Source organism: Struthio camelus, chromosome 4 (assembly GCF_040807025.1).
Source record: "Struthio camelus isolate bStrCam1 chromosome 4, bStrCam1.hap1, whole genome shotgun sequence".
NCBI classification, from domain to species: Eukaryota; Metazoa; Chordata; class Aves; order Struthioniformes; family Struthionidae; genus Struthio; species Struthio camelus.
In genome coordinates, this window is record NC_090945.1 from 32,961,032 (window position 1) to 32,977,578 (window position 16,547).

At 38.8% G+C, this 16,547-nt stretch overlaps 1 protein-coding gene across 2 annotated transcripts in view; it reads right to left on the reverse strand.

The window, feature by feature from the left end:
• MAML3 (mastermind like transcriptional coactivator 3) overlaps positions 1-16,547 on the reverse strand; it is a 327,612-nt gene that overhangs the window by 302,955 nt on the left and 8,110 nt on the right. The gene's annotated exons all lie outside the window — the stretch shown is intronic.

Here is a 16,547-nt window from a genome sequence, read left to right on the forward strand (position 1 = left end):
CAGACAGTGCTGACAGAAGAGAGGTATCATGTCAGCTATAAACTTACATGGCAGATTAAACAATTTCTGAGCCCCTCAGAGAGGAAAAAAAAGTTATAAACTTTTAAGCAGGACACTATGTTATTGCAACGTTTGAATTTTGAAAGCCAAAAAGCATTCTGCAGGCAGCAGACCAAGTCAGCATTCCTGGACACAGTCTTTTCCTCACATGAAGTCACACTAATTCTGGGCTTTCCCAACTGTTGCAAACACAGAAGAATTAATATGATGCAAAAGGCTGTTTGCCACTACAGCTAATGGGAAGATCAAATGCCATCATTTCACTCCACTTAGTCTGCCTGAATGACAAAGGTGTTCCCATCTACCTACTTTCAAAATCATCCATTCCTCATTTGGGGAAGAGCGTGTGTATACAGGTATCCCCATAAAGACAGCATGGTAGTGAAAAAATGTCTAGGTTTTGTGAAGCAGTCATTGGCATTTGTTAAAGTGAGTTTTCAAGACCTTTATTCTTTAGTTGCTAATTTGTTTTAGCAACAGGTACTAGAGATAAAAACAGTTAGAAAAGTCAAATCTATATTGGGAAATTCTTATTAGTCTCAGTGAAAGTTCCAGATGTTGAACTATTTTATGGAAAAAGGATTGGCCAGGTGCAAGGCCAGAGTGACACATGTATTAGAAGCAACAGCAGGTGTCTCACTGTTGGGAAAACTGTAGCTAGAACACACTGCATGGACTGACCCAGGCAAAAGTAACTCAAAGCAGAACAGAATTGACATCACTGTTTTCGACTCCTAACGCCTTAGTCTTTCATGATGCATCTAAGTCCAGTCCTCCTCCTGGTTACATCACCTGGTGCTCTTCAAGAACAGCATGCGCCACACATTTATTCAGAACCACGATTCTTGCTTCTTTCCATGAGCCTGTCCCCCTGCCCCTTAAGTAACTAAATTATTTCACCCCAAAATGTTCTCAGGTGTCTCAGCATTTCTTTTGACATCATCTTTTGCATCTCTGAAAGCAACCACAACTTTTGTGAATGAAGGGCTTATTTTCAGCACTAAACAATAAAACTAGTAGCTATAAAAACATCTTCATGCTGTTTGGAGCAGCCAGCATCCCTTCCTTGCACTTACTCTCAATAAGATTTCATGGGAGAGTATTCTGAAGAAGCTCTGAGCTACAAGCCAGCCTTTACATGAACTAACCTTTACATTAAGGACAGATCATGTGGGGAATATATGATAAAGTTCCTCTAGTAACAGAACACTAATGCTTAGCTAGGATTTAAATTTTGGATTTAACTGTGAAGTATAACACACAGATAATTTATATTGTAAAAAAAAAGTTAACATAAAGCTTTATTCCAGGAAGTGAACATCAGAAAAAAAAAAGGTCCAATTATGAACCTTAGAATTCCTGAAGAGAATAAGCAAGTTCTGTGGTCGCTTGTTTGCCAAATTCCATTTGTAGTCCTAACTATAAAGGCTTAACTGGTTTACTTGTATATGCACTGACATAAAACTGATTGTTACTCCAGCCTATGGTATCTTTCAGTAAACAGTTAAAGACTGCTAAAAGTTGTTATCAGGTAAGTAACCTCAAAGTTGGATGTTTCCTACTCTTCCGCAGTCAGTGCTATACAGGGCTGGTGAAAACCTATAATCAATAACCGCGCCTTGATTAATAATTTAAGGCCAGTCAGCTGCTCTGCTGCTGTTTGAAATAGTGGTTTATTTGAGGGCTGCAGGTCTTTATGTTTTCATTTAGCTTATCATGAGAATCATCTCCTCTACAGACAGGCACACAGAACTGATGCAAAATTTACAGTACTAGGGCTGCAGATTTGAGAAGCATCTATACAGTGAAGAAAAAAGACCAAGTTTGACCTTACGATCAGATTTATGCAGACAGACCCTGGCTACAGTATGTTGCCGTATGAAAGCAGTGCTGTGAAAAATCTCGTTACAGTTTACTGTTTACTTCTTTCATCTCCTTTCACTCTTCATCCCCATTTCCTCTCACCCGGCTTTAATATAAACACCAGTTTTGAGACAGATGACCTGTACTTTCCCTTAGAAGGTTATCTGTTCACTACAAGCACACTACTTGTGTCTCTTGCATCTTCTCTTTTATAATGTATCTAAGATATGACTTTTCTTATGCATCCAGGCAGCTAAAACCGATTCTCGTCTTATCCTGATTACCACAACATCCTTCTCTTTGGCCTTGACAGAGGCAATCCTGTCTTATTTCATTTAAAATACTACTGCAAGATTATTTTTCCTAGCTCATTCTGTTAACGAGCCCATCTCTCTCTCCTGTAGCCTTCCCATAGCAGCTGCTTCTCTACTACAAACATGACTTACCCGTTTTGATTCGCAGTGTCTCCCAGCTCTGTTCCTTCCTCCATCTTCTTAGGCCTTACCAAGATGCTCACTTCTGATCACATCATGATGCAAGCTCGCATGCTTAATTGTTACATTCCTGTCCTTTGTCCTGTGCTTCCCCTGGTGACCAGGGGATCCCTCAATACAACTGCAACACATCTGCAATATTACCTTATTCTCCTTCTCCACAATTCCCTGCAGAACTCTTTCCCTTAATGCCCTAAAGAAAAGCTTTGACAACAGTTAGGCTGCCAGTGTGAAAATACTGCCTGGCATATTGCCAACGTTATCCCACTGTTTCCTCATGTTCGCTCCTCTATTTAGTTTGTCTTAATTACAACCTCTTTGGAGCAGTGATCTTTCTGTTCTCTATTTGCACAGCAAAGATGCTGAAATCCCCATCTGTGGCTAAGGATCAGGTACAGAAATATAAACAATAATGAATCCAAAGAGGTTCAGGCTCTGCCCTGCAGTATCTTCTTGAAGAAGCTGAGGAGCTGCTAGTATGCTTGGGTTATACTAATAAGAATTAGTACATTTATGTAAATTGTGCTGTTACGCTTTGTCATTTCTAAAGGGCATCATAACATTTCTTGGTAGCATTTCTGGCAAAATGTTATTAAAATATATTTTGACAAAAAACTAAAAATATTTTAGAGCTAAAGAATTTTAAAAAGTCTCACAATGCAGGAACATTTTGAGAGAGTTGCTGGCACAGTTGCATATAAAAACTGCCAAGTTACTGTAACCTAGCTTAAATCCAGAGGTAAATTTTATTACAAAGGCAATTTTGGTACTGGGAAACTTATGAAAATAAAATGTTTTTAGCACTGTTTCATGAATTTAAGTATTTGAGCTAAGCAGCTTACCTGCCTGTCCACAAAACTTTTCTTTATTCTTTGTTCCCCATGAACGAATTTAACAGACCCCTACTTACACAACCACTACAGGTCTCTTCAAAAGCACATTCCCCAGTATTTTATCCAGCCTGGTTCTCAGCGTTTCTAGTGATGCAGGTTTGTACACCCCAAGAGCTTGTTCTGCAGACAAAATAGCCTGATATAGTATGGTTTGGAAAAAGTTTCACCCCCTCTAAATTTCATCCCTTTAACTCCTGGCATGTTACTCTAATTCTACTCTGTCCTTGCTGCTTACCCAATCTAAATATCGAGGCATGTGGCTTTGCTAAAATATACCCACGCAATTCCTCTAATCTCTCCTCATAAATAATATTTCCTCTGAGGATGCATTTCTTAATGGATCCAGTGCTCACTAGGACATGGGAAACCCATGTTCTGTTCCAAGTTCTCCTGCCAGATTCCAATTTAAAAGAAGGCATTTTCTATGTCCTTATCTCCCTTTCTGTTAAATGAGAATAAATAGTATTAAGTTGTTTTGTAAAGCACCTTGCACTTAATAATAAAACCTGAACAAAAACCCTAGCTTGGAAGAAATATCATAGCTGATATCAATACTGCTTCTTTTTTTTTTTTTTGTCATTTTTAACTGTCTAGCCTGGGCACATTAATGGAAAACATCAAAATAAGAGACGGAAAAGTGTCTGAACTTGGTTTTAAACACTCGTGCCTAATTTGCTTCTCATTATTTCCATAATTTCCATTCCAAGGTATTCCAAGAGTCAGTGAATCCACACGCTGTCTTTTCAAATTCCCTGTTAACCTCAGCATTCTTCTTTCTTTTCTTATACGAAATGCTATGAGGCTTTCCAGGATGTCACGACTGTTCTCCCTACCTCTCAGTAGTCTTCCTGCTTCCTTCAATTTTTTTATTCCTTGTCGCTGCCTATTCTCATGTGACAAAGAACAGAAATACCCAGCGTTCTTCAGAATGCCTTTTTCTTATTGAGCTACTGGGCTGAATTAGAAAGGATGGCTCTCTAACACAAGGGCATCAGTCAGGTTACTGAATTCTCTTCTAATGCTACCCTCACCAGATATATCTAACTATTGTACTACAGCTTTTTCAGAAAAGGGGGAAATTGTAAAATAAATTATACTATCCAAAATGACATGAGACACAAATATGTATTAAGTTCTACTACCACATTACATGTAATACCTACCTAGTGAATCTCCATACAGTAAAACTGTCAACATACAGAAAAGAACTGCATACCACCTTATAAGAGGCTACAAGAAAATTATGTAAAAATCATGGCATTCAAGAGATTTTTCTATTATTTATCCCCACATTTAATGAATGGCCACATGCTTGAGCTACTGGAAGATAACTGCAAGGATTGCCTCAAGCCTGCACCATAGTAAGACCCCCCCCCCTCCCCGTACACAGTGAAGTGATAACAACTGAACAGTGATAACTTGTGTTCAAGTGTAAGTCTTATGATGATTATGGATATAAAGACGACGAGTTGCTGGATGTTGACTGCTTTGCCTCAACATACATACACTGAGGCAAAAAAAGGGAAAAAGGAAACGCGTGCCTCACCAAGACTATTATATTGTTTCTTGTAAATAATCCATGCTCTTGATGTGAAAGCTAGCATATAATTTGCACATTTCAAGATACGTTACTTAAGGACACCAGAGCACTACAGCAAATAAATTATCACCCCTTTCCACAGCAACTTAGCCTGTTGTGTCCTACCACTGTCACAGTAATACCTTCTCAGTTGCTATGCTTATTACTTAGCTACCAGAAGATCTTAACTCCTATTATTTATTCATCTCTCCCAGGGTATAACTTTTCAAATGTGTGTGTACAGACGACAATTGGATTACTTACTTGAGCTTCACCACACAGAGAGCTGATTTAAATTAGGGATGTATGAGATGGACCTTAGATTGACAGCATAAAAGTGCTCAAATTAAATAGAGGTGAACAACAGAAAACAGAAATGCTGGGGTTTGGCTTCCTTGGCTCTATGTGAGTAAGAATACATTGCTGAGTTTTATTACTCTGGCACTCCTAGCATGAAAGAAGGAAGCAAATGCTCCCTCCAAAAAGAAGACCTTATTTGTATAGTTCCATTTTCTACTCTACTCAGAAAAACATTCTGCTAAAACAAAAAAAATTCCACACACGCACATTGCATAGGTGTGTCAGTAAGATGAAAAGCAACTGAACTATATCAGAACTTTGTGAACTAACCTGTAGTAACTGGTGGTAGATACACTCCCAGCGTGCCACAACTGCAACACAATGCGTTAACTTAACTCACCTTTGTGAGCTGCCTTGTGAGCATATGAGAATGCTCACTGCCCCATTCATAATATAAAATAAGTGACACTGTATCAGGGCAATGATTTAGTAAAATGTATTTCTCCTCTAGCTGCTGGTGATTGTAGACTGACCCTGACCATGCTCTATGCTGACCGAACCAACAACTGTCACAGCAGTTTCATTAAAAAAAAACACTGCCCTCCTTTGGATCCAACATCAGTGCTCTTCATTTAGTCTGGAATTTCGCAGGAAAACCTCTTCTGGAGGATTTATGTCTGGCATTGAGGTACCACATCCTTTCACTGACTCCTACAGAAAGGTCCATCTTGCAAATGACCTTCCACACAGCAGGCCACATTCTGTTCTAAAATATCAGAGAATAGTAATACCGTAGTTTAAAGCAAAAGGTGAAAGAGTTTTCTGGTTTGTTTTTCTAAGAGCCAAGAACCATTTGAACAATTCTCACAAAGGTGTAGGAATACCAGAAGAGAAAAATAAGTGGCATAACAAAAACAAGATGGAATTTTTACCTGGTATTCCATGATCTAAGTAAATATAGCTTATGTAAGGCCATCAGAAAGAATTAGGTGAAAGATCAAAGTTAGATAAAACATACAACAATTAATCAACTTGGAAACTAGATAAAACACCAGTGTCAAAATTTAACAGAAAAATATGGCTTACAACCTTATCTAAAAGATGATGTCTATCTCATTCTCAAAAAAAATGCACATCTCCTGCCTGCCATGTTTGCCATGGCCTTGGAGATGGAAATATTTATTAAATTCAACACTTCACACAGTGGTCTCTTGACCCAGCCCCTTCCTGAATGACAGTGGGCACACTTACAGACACATATGTATGTACATTACAAAATGGCTTGGCAATGTCCTCCCTGTTTTCAGTGGGGAAGAAAATTTGCATACAAAGCAATGGGCTTTAGAAAATGCTAGGAAGCACTCTTCATAAATCAAACCAAATAGCTGCAGAGATCTAGTTTCCATATACATGCAAAGTATACAATACATAGAGCATGAATAATTAGCATTAATGAATGTCAAACTCATCACTGAGCACTGGCTGTTGATTCAGAACACTGCTTGGGTGTGGGAGTACCACTCCACTGGGAGCTAACAGAAGGAAAGGGACTAGAATCTATTGGGAAAGTCAAAGACAAAGGGGGACTTCTGCAAAAAGAGAAAAAACATTTTTCTTTTTCCCCTTGTATAACAAAAACACCCTTTGACAGTTTGATCTGACTAATTAGAAGGAGCTGCTGTTCAAGTCACATCCCGAGGTTCTTGCTCAGAGTTTGTCAAAGTGAAAACTGAATAGACACCTGAGGATCTGGCTCTTCATACATTGGATACAGAGGACTAATAAGACCCCGTTACAAAGAGTCCACAGAGCCTAAGAAAGCTATTTATCCATTGATTTCTTGCACATGCAGTCTCAATCTTCACTTTTGAGTCATTCTGCTGGATGCTGTCTCTGAAGTTACTGCATTTCATTCCCAAAGGGACCCAACTTATGATAATAGAATTATAAAGCAATTCTTTATCTTCCACTCTGAAGGCACTGTTTGATGTTGTTTAGTAACATTCCCCTAAAAGTAAGACCAGGATCCCCCCCCTCCTCCACCAGCTACAGGTAGTAGACTCTTGCCTTGTATTTGTGATCAAAGAGTAAGGAGCCGTGAACCACTGCACAGAAGCAAGCTACCGCCCACCAAATGATAGTAATTTGCCCCTGTGGGAGGCAGCCTCCTGTACTGTGCCTGCCAGAACTCAATAGGAGGGAGGACTTGCACTAAGTGGTCTGTGACACAGAAACAGGGTCAGGTAAAGAAGGCTGAGAAGGTAACAGGTGGTGCAGGTACACAGGAATGGGGGTGGAGCAGAAGGCAGGGGGAAAGAGGAAGCATGAGGTTATGACACTGGGGAGGAAAAGACAGAGGTCACAGCTTTGCTTTAATCCACAGAAATATTCTTCCCTAAGACGCACACACACAAAACCAGGGGTGTTAGGGCTGCCCTGGCTTCATGTAGGTACAAAACTTTCCTGTGATTAACCCTGTGAACCTGCATTAATGGTCAGATTCCCATCAATAGCTAAAATTGCATCTCCTCAAGTGAATTAGAGGCCCAACAGCATGGATGGCTAAGAGATGTGTTATTTTCATTGTCCCTGGCTTTTCACTAAGGGAGGCAGCTTCCAGGTCCATCTCACATCACAGAAGCTTCAACTGGGGCAAACACAGCAAGGCTTCTTCTGCTTCACATGGTCTTTAGCCCTTACCAGATAATTCCATCACCAGAATTGCAAAATTTGAGAGTAACTTTTATTTCTGTCTCTTTGCTTCTGGCAAATTTTTTGATAACAGACATTCACATGCAATATGTACTATTACTATTGCATGGGCTCGTGGCTGGCTCTCACTAAATCACATATCATGACAACTCTTAAGATTTTATCCTAGACTGTGTGACATTTCTTCCAGTCTCAGCTCCTGAACTGATATAGTTTCATAACTTCTTAGCTTTGACTCTTAGAAGAGTCTCATAGGCTGGAAGAGGTCTTAAAAGCATAAATGGTCATGGCCAAATAAGAAGAATCTCAATTTTTTTTTTTTTTTGGAGGTTGAACCATTTACAGATTAACATTTTCAAATACTTGGGTTTGGCAATACTGTCACTGCTTCATTCATTCCTTCTTAAATAGCTTATTTGGCTTGGAAATTAAGTTGGTTCACTATGCACTCGGTTTTCTCCTCCCCCTCCTCTACTTTAAGCTTTCCCAAATCAAACTAAACCCTCACTTCACTGTAACATGACTCCCACCCAGCAAATCTGGCTAGGGAAACTGAATTAGCCCTCAAGTACACACATAGGAGAAATGTTTGTATCAACTACTTCCATAGTCCCAACATTTTTTTTTTTAAACTCCTAAAAAAAAAAACACTAAATTTTTTTTCTAACACAGAAATATGCGAACACAGTCAGCCCCAACCATTAAAAATATGACTTAAGGAATTGGGTTTAAAATAATAGAATTTTTCCTTAAATCTTTCAGATACTTATTTGCATCCAGCTTCTTTCAAGGTTCACAGCTGACACTCTTTCGAACTTTTATTCCCTATCACAAATCTTGCCTTTTTTTTTTTAAATAGAGTATGAAATACTCACATCATAATTTCAGGAGTTGAATTTTTAAGAGAACATCAGCTGTCATAAGATTCAATAAAACTCAGATCTGGCAATGCTACTTAATGATCCTGGGCACAATTCCATTAAAGTCACTGGGAAATACCTCATCTACATCAAGATGAGAACGTGCCCAAAGATCTCCTCCTACTCCAGAAACCTTTTTCCATGCATAAGGTCTCTCTCAACTGTGATTTCTCTGCTATTGTATTATTATAAGCATGATTGACGATCAAGTCCATTTAAAGCATTAGTCACCTTAAATAATTAATGTCTCCAGAGTAGCTTCAGCCACAGATGCCATCACCCAATAACCTTAAGGGGAGGGGGGCGGGGAAGGAGGAAAGGGGAAATGCAACTTGTACTGGCAAAAAAACACAGCACAGCTGCAGCTTAAATACACAAGGTCCAAGCAAGACAAAAATGACTGAGCAAACGTCACATGATTACATTCCAATGGGGATTTCTGTGAATAGCATATAATAACCTCAGAGTTTAAAAAATACAGACACACAACAATGGGAAATGCGAGATCTTAAAGTGGGGTATTTGTCTGTAAATGTTGATAATATTTATTAAAGCATGTGACTTTATTATTAAAGATACACATGCACAGAATTTGCCCTTCTCATTGTCATTCTTCTTTTAGTATCTGACTGCTGATTGATTGACACTTACCTTACTCTACAGAGTACTCCACTGGCAGCCCAGTACACAAAATGTGGCAGCCTGTTTACTCACCTTGGCAAGTGATTCAGGTATGTGACAGACTGAGGCAAGCAGGAGCAGAGGAAGCGACAAGTTCCACATTTGTTTTTGCTGATACATCAGTGTTTGTTTGGAATTCTGCCTGGTGCTCTGCACCCAGTCCTCTTTACCAGTTGTATATTACAGAGCCATGAAAAAAGCAACAACGCCCAGAAAGGAAGTCTGGTGCACAAACTATGCAAGATCAGCACATGCTGTTCTGCATGGCCCTCTCTTTCACAACCTACAACAACAGCAGGTATCCCAGAGTCAGAGTACTTGCCATGAAGATAATCAAGCCAAAGGCAGGCAGGCAGCATTCAGGCCACACACGGGGACTAGAATTTGATTTTTCAAAACAGTACATTTGAAATGGCAAAATAACTTACCAAAAAAGGAGAGAGGGATTACTTAACATACTAAGATTCAAGGAGAGGATACAGAAGAGACTGCAGGCTGACACACTGCTGGACCATGTATCTGTAGCTGTCTAGGCGCAGCAGCACAGGGCTCAGTGAGAGCTCACTTACTCTGCTCCTGAAGCCAACAGTAATTCTGAAGCCAGCATTCAAAACTACGTTGCTAGAGCTGCGCTGCTCAAGTACACACATTAGCTACCTCAGCACCAGAACAGAGATGTTAGCTATCTCAGCACACCAGCACTGCTGTGAAGAAAATTTCTGACGACACTGAGAGCCACCAATTGTTGTAATCCTTTTGTAAAGTAAAATCTATAAGTATTTTATGAATTTATTAATTGTTGGTTAATCAATAAACTTTGGATTAGCTCTCCTCCATCCATTTAGCAATGGCAACTTTAACGAAGATGCATTTAAGAGCTGAAGTGTTCTGCATTCAATTGCACTGTGGAACAGTGAACATACAGGTCAGCTGGTTACACAGCTCTAGGAAGGACCAAGAAAAGGGAAAGATTCCTATGTTCTGACTGGTTACATTCACTTCAGGAAGATGCTAGCAGTCAGCCACATAAGAGAACATTGCTAAAAGGATATGAAACAGCTATACTGAACAGGGTTATGCACTGACCAGTCTTCTGCACCTATGTATTATGCAGAGGTGGATGAAAGACTATGTATGAATGTAGAGTGATTAAAAAAAAAAAAAAGCAAGAAACCAAAAACATGTGGAGGGGATGGAGGGCACGGGCAGGGATTGTCCATCTTTAAACTGGTATTCTCTAGTGAGCTAACCGATGATTTCCTAATATCTTTAATGAATACAATGAAATGTTATTAGATATGTAGAAATTACCTCAGCCAACTCTGTTCCTGAATTAGTACTGTCTCTAGAATTTTAGACCAATGGAGTGAAGTAGAATGAATTTCTCTTTTCATTTAAAGAGCAAAGCAGATTCATGATTTTAATTTGCTTCTTCTGAAGTCCAATGAAAAGTCCTGTTCTGTTCCATGCTGCACATGCTTAGTCACCCGGTTAAGAATTATGAGATGATCCACTAGATTAAAGAGAAAGGGGAGGAAAATGGAAGAGGAAGCACTCGTGAAACATAGGTAGGCTCACCCATTGCCCAGCCACTGTCTGGTTTAACAGGAATCATAACAACGTTAAGTTTTAAGGAATACTTGAAGTAGACTGGAGCACTAGATTTTTCAATTTTAGCGGGCAAATGTTCTCCAAGTATATACACCCTCATGAGAGGAAATCTGAGATTTGATTAGGCCAGCGGGAAGGAAAGTGGATCTATTTCAAGATATACACACCAGATGTTCTCAATAAGTTATTCATTTTTAGATAGCAGAGTTTCAGATCCAAACAAAAAAGTTACTAATGCAAAAACAACAGACAAAAACAACCCCACCACCACACTCCAAACCATGTACACACTTACCAAAATTAAATGTAGTAAGCGGATGGGTATGAATGCAAGCAGGTAGTTGCGTTTCCAGGCAGCGAGTTATGGATGAAGCTTAAGTAGCAGCATTTACAAATACTGATACTCATTTGCATACATGTCTTCGGTTTTGAAAACATACCTCAAAACTTACAAGACTGTATCAACCACAACACAGCCTGTAAGTATCTTAACCTGACAAAAGGTAAGGGAAGAGGGAAGGAAGAGAAGGTAGGGAAAAAACAACCACCATTCCCCCTCTCCCCACAACCTAGGAGATTTGCTGACAGGTATTAATATACCTCAGTTTACTGGTTAAATCTGTGGGAGACATTTAATGTACTTCTGTCACCACCTTAGTAAACTGTTGTTCTGCAAGTAGGTTATTGTTATACACTGTCAAGCAGACTACCTTGGAACATGCCAAGAATTTACTAGTAACATCACTGCTTTATTAGCATGCACTAAACACATGAGCCACAGTTCCTTTCTGTCAGAGTTCATTATAACAGAAATGCACTGGCGGCTGTCACTTCCTAACAAGGCACATACTTTAAAAGTCCTGTATTTTACATACTGTGTGAAATTGCTGAATTGGATGAATTTTTATATTTTTTGTAAAAAAGAAATAAAAACTATAACTATTCTGTTGTGCTAAAACATACCAGCAAACTTACGTGAATATTTATTACACAATTGTACATTCAGAGCTGGATTTTATTTCTCTTTACTCAGAGTTTATTGTCTTTGATAGAAACAAAGGCAAATTAAAAGAATTATTTCTGTGTTTTATTTTTAAATGTGGTGACGAAAAGCAAAAGCTCAAAATAATAATGCTTCTTTGGATACCTGCTTTGGAATATGCTTAATATGGAAACTAGAACTAGACTTGCATGATTCAGTTGTACGTGGCTTTACTAATTTTAAAAATAATTATTTTTTATTTCTCTATCAGCTTCCAATTAGACAAATTTTCAGAGAATTACTTAGTAAGAATAGACCACATTCACAAAAAACAAAACAAAATATGCCATGTGCCAATCTTTCACTCCCAAGGATACAAAATACAGTTCTATTTTAAAATCCTTTCCAGACTTAATATATTGTGTTGCTTAGACTATGTACAACCACATTTGCAAAACTTGCCTTAAAATTAGACTTTCTCTTTATCAAACCACTATGCAACAGAAGCAGCTGAATATGTTAATATCTGAGACAGTGCAGTGCAACCCAATGCAATATCAACCATTACAACTGTGCTGTCACAAGCATGTAACCTACTCAGAGACATTCTGACTCTGTTCCAGTATTCCCTGGGGTAGTTAGAAACTTTCTTTCACTTGAGTGTTTTTGTGACCCTTTTTTTTTTTTTTCTACTACTAAAGATATCCAGAAAGTATCAGGGTGCTACCAGGTATAGAGATAAATATACAGCTAAACATACAGGTAAAATAACAGCTTTGAAACAAGGGGTCCAACAAGATTTTATGAGGTGGTACACATGACAAAACCTCTCTCCACTTACTAACCTCCTGTCTCTGATCCCACTCTTTCCTCTTGCCTTGCCAAGCTAGAGCAAGGTTTGAAATACAGGCACCAAGAAATGTTTCCAAAGGTACCACATCACAGCTGTGGATTCCCAGATGACAAATTAGCCCTATAACAGCAGACTCAGGAAAGCAGGTGAGGAGCACTTGAATAATTTGATACTATAGTTCAGTTCACTTCATAAGTGCAAGGCTGAGGTCTGCATAAAGAGCGTTGCACTGCAGTCTGCCTCAACTGAGCTAGAAGCGCTGTTAAACTGTTAGTATAAATAAGTGTCACAGCCCATGCTGTCGTTCAGCTATGGTGTTCCATACATCTGTACTTAACTCCAAGCCAACTTCCTTTCCAGGTCACTATTCAATTATTTTAATTAGGAAAAAAAATTACACGGTAGCTACAGTAGCAAAAAGGGAAACAAGCCACTACTATGCAGATTTTAGCTACAATGTTTTAAATCTAAGGACAAAAACCCTCCTATAATTGCATATTTCATACAAAGTTGCCCAACTTGATATAAAATCCTCAGCTTGCAGAGTCATTTCAGTTCCAAACTTGATGACATTCTTAGGCATTTATCTGCTGCTTTCATGACTGTCATATCCAGACAGTGCTTTGCTAACCTGCTTGTTATCAATACTCCTCGGAACTGGCCTAGCACAAGGCTACCAACATTCCCAGGTGCTGTTGCGCTAATGTCAAATAAAAGGCTCACAGCCTCTCCTACCTCCCCCAGCCTTAATTTACCCACCCCTGTTTAAAGAGGCAGCCAGAGAGCTGCTAGGTACTCCCCAACCTCTTTTCAATGTACTAATGAAACCCTGAGCAAGATGAACTGATGTTTTATAACCAAACTTTTACTGGAGTAATGGACACTAATGTAAAGTGAAGTAATTCACAGATGGAAATAGTTAAGCTCATTGTGCTCTGACAGTTAACTCCATTACACAGCTTTCTTTCAAGCTATTCAGAGTTCCTCTGTCTACAGCTATTCCTTCCTGCTCTTCCTCACAAAACAAACATGATGACAGCAAAAAATGGGTACTTTTGTGTCACACCTACGCGGCACCTTTCATCAAAGCACCTTATTTCACTAACAAAATATCAGGCCACCAATAGAGAAAATGTTTCTCACCACACCACTCAGACAAGCAAGCTATAGATCTAACTCTACGGTGCTTTTAAAGACGCAGAACATAGGCGTATGTTTTAAATGTGTAAAACCCTGTGTGCAAGAAAGATGAGACAATGTCTTTGGAGCCCTCCTAGTTAAATCCCATCCCCTCCTGTTGGGGAAAGAGTCTGTTTCTGTGAACCAGCTGTGGAGATCTCCCACAAACCCAGTAGATTTCCAGATGCCCATGAAAGGCAATCTTCTGGGAAACAATGCAGCTCTGTAAATAGCACCAGAGTGACTATATGCATGTATTTATATATATGCACCTACACTTTATGCACTCTCCCTCCTTCTGCAGGGGCAATGAGAGAAGCACTGACTGAGGAACTGAAGTATGTGATTTGTCCAAAGACCTTCCAAAGAGGCTGTAAAGGAGCTCTGAATCACACTTGCGGAGCAGCCTTAATTTTGAGCCTTGCAGTCAAGAGTCCGTACGCCATGAAAAATAACTCCTCAGGTTACAGCTCTTTGGTGCTGTATAAGGTGGAATGTCTTTGGTATAAGAGCCTTACCTCAGAAATTGCAGGAATCAGTACATATCACATGAGACTGCCAAACTCCAAATCACACATTCTTCTGCAGAGATTCTTATTCAGTCTTACTAACATACAGCTTTTACTATACATCACCTTTACTAGCAGCTTTGATGTAGACATGCAGATTATGCTGCATAATGAATGTGGAGGTTGCACAATTGTTTTCGATGTCTAATCTGTCTAAAAACAGATAATAATTTACATGGAAATTGTATCTACCAGAGGGAGCCCAAATGGCCAATATAATAGAACCACATTGACACAGGCAAGAAATGTTAAACAAACACTTTAGATACAGGCTGCACAGTTCAGACAAGATTCATCCCTTAGTTCCACACGCATATAATTTCATAAAATTCAGAAGTAATGAATTACATAATTGTGCTGGTTTTTTTGATCTGCCCTTCCAAAACAAGTTGATCAGGTGTTTCAACCATCTATAACATGTATGAAAACAGTAAAGGACAAAAATAAAGAAAGATTGAAATGTTTCCCCTTTTTCTAGCTTTATTATAGTTACTGTGAACATTCTGAAGCATGCTATTGCACCACTGAAAGAAGAAAAAAGAAACATAGGCATTCCCCCATCAAAGGAAACAATCAAATTTCAACATGACAACAGAGAAGGATTATAAGCAGCTAAAATTGGGCAACATCTGAGAAAAGACCAGGTGAAAATAGTTAACACACCTGTGGACATATGACAGCATTACTATCTGTTGGAAGTTCCATTAACTGCTTGTTTTCTCCCATCTCTCCTTCTTCCTTTTCCTTTTTCATTCAGAATTTACAAGTAAACATAAAACTTTTTAGAAACACATACAGTAAAATCTTGGACTTCAGCTTTTACTCATGGAACGGATATAGCCCATAATCCTATACAGTGTCATAAAAGTCCCAGCTCTCACCGAGAATCACATTTTAGGTATATAGAGCCTCCACATCTCTTTGGTGCTTGCCAAGTCTGTCCACACATGTATCAATTACTAACATCAGCTTTTGTGATACCCAAGGATTTGGAATGAAACAAGGAGGTCTCTTATACAGACTACTCAAGACCAAGGCAATCTTTTCTGTTTCACATCAGTTAGAGCTAAATTCAAATGAATAACTCACAACCCTGTTCTGAAAATAAATGCAGCATGCTTAATTTTCAGTACTTCCTGAAGGCAGTTGTCAGTAGCTTTACACCTACAGGAACAGGGGGGGAAAAAAAAAAATAATCAAATAATAAAATTAAAGCATGCACAAGCAATTAAAGTATCAGGGAAAAAAAATGAGCAGCATTACAGTTATCATTTCTGTAAGCTGCATCACTTCATCACTTCCCATGCCTCTGTGTTTACTATCTTTTTCCTTTCTTCCTGCAAACTTGCATGCATTTACCTCTGTACAAAGAAGCTGCCTCGGGAGTCCAAATCAAGATTATGGTTGTGTGAAAGGCAAACTGTAAATTCTCATTCTGTAGTTAGACAATGCTTCACATAACTAACATTCAGTTTTTAGTGAGACTTCAGAGAGGTTCCTAATTACAATTAAAAAATCCTTTGTCAATATCCTAAATTTATAGCCTTTTCCTGGAAAAAAATTAATTAAACATAAATCAAATCAGGCAGACTCTGAACCTGCAAACCCCTGAAAATGACATGGTTCCACTTTCACTACATTGTCTTTGATCAAAATCAGAGCCATTCATAATTTTAAATAAGTTGAAACCAACGTTCTACCCATGAGTGCAAAAGATAGGTATTTCCAAGCGGTAAGTAGTCTGAGGTGAATTTCCTAGTTTGTATGTTCAAACTATGTTCAGTTTTCTGTAGATGTGTCCAGACAAAATATGAAGAGGCAAGTTTTTTTTTGTTTGAACTAAAGTTCTTT